This window comes from Lepus europaeus, chromosome X, assembly GCF_033115175.1.
Source record: "Lepus europaeus isolate LE1 chromosome X, mLepTim1.pri, whole genome shotgun sequence".
In the NCBI taxonomy this organism is placed as follows: Eukaryota; Metazoa; Chordata; class Mammalia; order Lagomorpha; family Leporidae; genus Lepus; species Lepus europaeus.
Window position 1 is genome coordinate 84,154,540 of NC_084850.1, and position 5,008 is coordinate 84,159,547.

Here is a 5,008-nt window from a genome sequence, read left to right on the forward strand (position 1 = left end):
CACACTCATCTCAAGCCTCTAAGGATCCATCAAAGCAGTCCACTTTTCTAGAGTCTTAGTATAAAAAGAAAAAACACCACAGTGAAGAAACAAAAGAATATCTCCAATATGTCAAACAACAAATGCAAAAACTGAGGTAACAAGAACAAGGAAGACACTATGACGCCCCCAAATGAAAAAGACACCCCAATTCAAGATTATGAAGATGATGAGATAGAAGAAATGCAAGAAGCGGATCTCAAAAAATTGATAAGAACATTAAGACGTTCTCAAAAACAAATTTTTGAACTACAGAAATCCTTAGTGGACAAGATAGAAAATCTCTCTCATGAAAATGAAATATTAAGGAGGAATCAAAATGAAATGAAACAACTAGTGGAACAAGAAACTGTGATAGTGACGAGCAATCATAATGAAATGAAGAATTCAATAGATCAAATGACAAACACTTTAGAGAGCCTTAAAAACAGAATGGGTGAAGCAGAAGAGAGAATATCGGACTTAGAAGACAGAGCACAGGAAAGTATAAAGTCAAAACAAAGAAAAGAAGAAGAAATTAGAAATCTAAAAAATATTGTTGGGAATCTACAGGATACTATTAAAAAACCCAACATTCGGGTTCTAGGAGTTCCTGAAGGCATGGAGGGAGAGAAAGGATTAGAAGGCCTTTTTAGTGAGATACCTGCAGAGAACTTCCAGGGTCTGGAGAAGGACAGAGACATCCAAGTACAGGAAGCTCATAGAACCCCTAGTAAACATGACCAAAAGAGATCCTCACCACGACACGTTGTAATCAAACTCACCACAGTGAAATATAAAGAAAAGATTCTAAAATGTGCAAGAGAGAAATGTCAGATTACTCTCAGAGGATCTCCAATTAGACTCACAGCAGACTTCTCATCAGAAACTCTACAAGCTAGAAGGGAATGGCAAGACATAGCCCAAGTACTAAGAGAGAAAAACTGCCAGCCCAGAATATTATATCCTGCAAAGCTCTCATTTATGAATGAAGGTGAAATAAAGACTTTTCATAGCAAACAGAAACTGAAAGAATTTGTTGCCACTCATCCTGCCCTGCAAAAGATGCTTAAAGATGTGTTATACACAGAAACACAGAAACATGGTCATCAATATGAAAGAAGGTAAAGGAAGGAAACATCACAGCAAAAGATCACAGGAAGCTCAATTTCTCTTTGACATAGAATTAAACTCTGATGCTCTGTTAAAGCAATGTGTTAAAGTAATCTATTATATTCTCTTGATGTCTGTTAAATTCTAATTGTTCAAAAACAGCTGAATTTTTATTAAGAGCTATGGGTTATTTAAATATGTGCTTATTTTCAAAGATTTGAATAATCACCTTGTAACAATTATCAAATTTGGTCTATGTTATGTCATGATTTTAAGGAATCTTATTTCAACCAGATATTTTGGATTTTGAGCCTTCTTGGCATTCTTGACAGGCATTCAAAAAAATCAAAGTTCCAAACAAATTGGACTCTAAAATTTCCAGTAAATCTTGGACTTTGGTTTTTCGGGTTTGGGCCCAACTGAAAAAATCGAAGGACCTATGTCTCTCATCTTATAGAGACACCAACTAATCAGGCTATTTGGATTATATTAGAAGTACTGTCAAGATGTGACATGGTACTAAATTTTAAGTTCCTATAATGGAAAATGCTATGAATACAAATGTTTGAGAATTAAAAAGTCTAATGATCTTGTGTTACTAGACATGATAGTTATCTTAATGAGAAAGCCCCAGAGACCTAAAGGGTTAAATACTTGTAAAATTCTACAGGTGCTTTCAAAAAGTAAGCAAGTGCCTGTTGTTGGTTGAAGAGTTTATAATTTTAAACATGGCAACTTAAAGTCTTTTGTCATCCACAGTCATATATGATTTGCTACTCATAAAACTAAAGCGTTGTTGGTTCTGTGTTTAGCTGTCCTCCTATAGGTTCCTATGGACTTTTTCCAGCCACTTCTATTGTATTCAGTATTTGGGATGGCACTGTAAACAGATGAAGCCAATAATGTATTAACAGTACCAACTGAGGGAAAGTATGGTTAACTGAGGTTACTAAAAAAAAAAAAGCAATTCAAATCAATTGGCAATCTACAAAAAGAGTTAAAGATTTTAAAGGTATTATCAAAATTGCTTTATTTGTCTATTATATTATGTTATATATGTGTACATATTGTATGTCCACATGGGAAAATTTTATTAAAAATTTTATTTTAATTGGCTTATAGATAAGATTGTCCATAAATTTAAGCTGCTAAAATTAATCAAAAATACATTTTAATTCGTGAGACCTGAATCTCTGCATCATATGTTTTATACTTGTTGGTAGAAAGAAACTAAAAATATTTTATATGTTTGTGCTTAAGTTTACTGGTTAAACAAACTACACCATGTTAGATATTTAAGAGGTGTTTCCAAATACATGATTCTTAAAATTTATAGAAGGCATTGGGCCTTCCGGTAAATGTTTTCTTAAGTTGTTATCTAATGGTTGAAACTGTTTGCTAGGTATTCATGTGATATTGCTATTGTCAGCAAGCGATCTAGGACTTGCTCCCTCATTTCTCTATTCTAAGCCCAACTTGTTCTTTCATTTCTCTATTCTCCTCAAGGTAGGAGACTAATTCTATTATGAAGGAATCTGTAGGATGCACAATTTCATCTTTAGACCTTATAAAAGAGATGGCTAACATTTTTCTGTAATAGCATAGCCAAAATAAGAGCTTAAATTATAGTCTCATAGCTAGATTTACTTCGCCATCAGTGAAGTAAACAGTAAGTAGGAAAAAAACCTCCCTTTCAGACCAAAGGGAAAGAAAGTTTTAAAGTGAGAATATAATTTTCCTCATGGGCATTGTCTACCTTAGAAAAACTACTACAGAACATGCCTGTGACTATAGACTTGTAGTTCAGGCCACCGAAGATTAGAGATGGGACACGGGCACTCCCTTGACTTGCATCCTCTGGTCTGCTTTAACACAAACCAGGAGGAAAAGAAAGCTCGGCATCAGAAGCAATGGGTGGCAGGCCTATTAATGGCTGATCTGTACAGTGATCTGCCCTCAAGGAGACCCAACAGGCCAGTCCACTGCAGTGGCTTTCAATGTGGTAAGCCTGGGCTTCAGCAGAAGTCAGCTTGTGAAGAGTCCTGGCAGCTCTGCCAAGAGTTGGATCACTGGAAACGGACCTGCCCTGGAGTCAAAGGATGCCCAGGTCAGAGCCACAGATCTTATTGGCTCTAAGCTGAAAAGCCCTTCACTCAGCCCAACTTCCAAAGTGACCACTGCAGCTGAGGGGAAGGCCAAGCAGGGTCAGCAACATTGCAGGCAGAACTGTAAATTTCTTGTTAGAGATGCCACCTGCCTTTACCTAGCCAGCTCTCCTCCCAGGCCAGCTAAGTAATGAAAGTCAACAGGGTGCCTTCCCCCAGGTGGTTCACACCTCCCTTAGGATGTACTCCATGCGAAGAGATAGATAGGTCTGGGCCTCTTAACTTACAAGGCCTAAAGCCCAACAGATTATTACCAGGCCCCTTCTGTCAGATTCTATTTACCTCTCAATCAGGAAACTTAATTGTAGCTTAGACAGCACCTTTCTTAGCACATCTAATAATGACTCTGTCCTTTGTTCTAGACCCTGTCTAGCACACTTGCGCCTCATTCCTTTGTAATCATAACCTCTACTCTACCACCAATGGCTCTACTCCCAACCTGTGTGTACTGATGGCCCTCTTCCCCACTTAATGCTGTATAATTGTTCAGACCTGGTTAACGCCACTCTTAGGATCATTGGTTACTATCCTCACCCTGTCTTTTATGACCTTGTCTAAATATGATCAGAGTCGGCAAACTTGGAAGGCTTCCATAGCCTTGGCAACTCATGACGAGAGCCTAGGGTGGTTACTGGCGCCATAAACTAGAGTGTCAATTTGTTGGGTCAACGGTAGGAGTCACTGTGCACTTGCTCCTTATGTGGGATCTCTGTCCTTAATGTGCTGTACACTGTTATTTAATGCTATAACTAGTACTCCAACAGTATGTTTCACTTTGTGTTTCTATGTGGGTGCAAACTGTTGAAATCTTTACTTAATATATACTAAATTGCTCTTCTGTATATAAAGAGAATTGAAAATGAATGTTGATGTGAATGGAAGGGGAGAGGGAGCGGGAGAGGGGAGGGTTGCGGGTGGGAGGTAAGTTATGGGAGGAGGAAGCCATTGTAATCCATAAGCTGTACATTGGAAATTTATATTCATTAAATAAAAGGTAAAAAAATATACAACTTTCAGCAATGGACAGATCAACCAGGCAGAAAATCAGCAAGAAAGAACACAGATAATTGGACCTAACTAATATCTGTAGAACAGTTGCAGAATAAATTTCTTCTCACCAGTGTACGGAACTTTCTCTAGGATAGACCACATGCTAGGCCATAAGGAAAGTATCAGGAAATTAAAAAAAAATCATCCTATGCATCTTATTTAAATATTTAAGTATTTAAATATTTAAAAAATAAATGCATCTTATTTATCTCTGACCACAATGGAATGAAGCTTGAAATTAGCAACTCAATAATCTCTAGAACAAATGCAAACATGGAGACTGTTCAACATGCTCCTGAATGAACATTGAGTCATAGAAGGAATCTAAAGAGGAATAAAAAAATTTTTTGAAACGAATGTAGACGACAATACAACATATTAAAACTTATGGGACACAGCAAAAGCTGTGGTGGTAAGATTCTTAAGAAAAACAGACGAATGTTTATATAAAAGTTAGAACAGTTTTTGCTTTGGGGTAAAGAAGCAGGTTATTGAGAGGGGAGGGATAAGTCAGATATCAATTTATGCTTAGTGTTCACCTACATGTACATTATTTCCAAAAATAAATAGGTTCAAAACATAAAATGGGGCTGGCATTGTGGCACAGAGGTTTAAGCTCTTGCCTGTGACCGACCCCAGATCCCATATCTTGGCAACAGTTC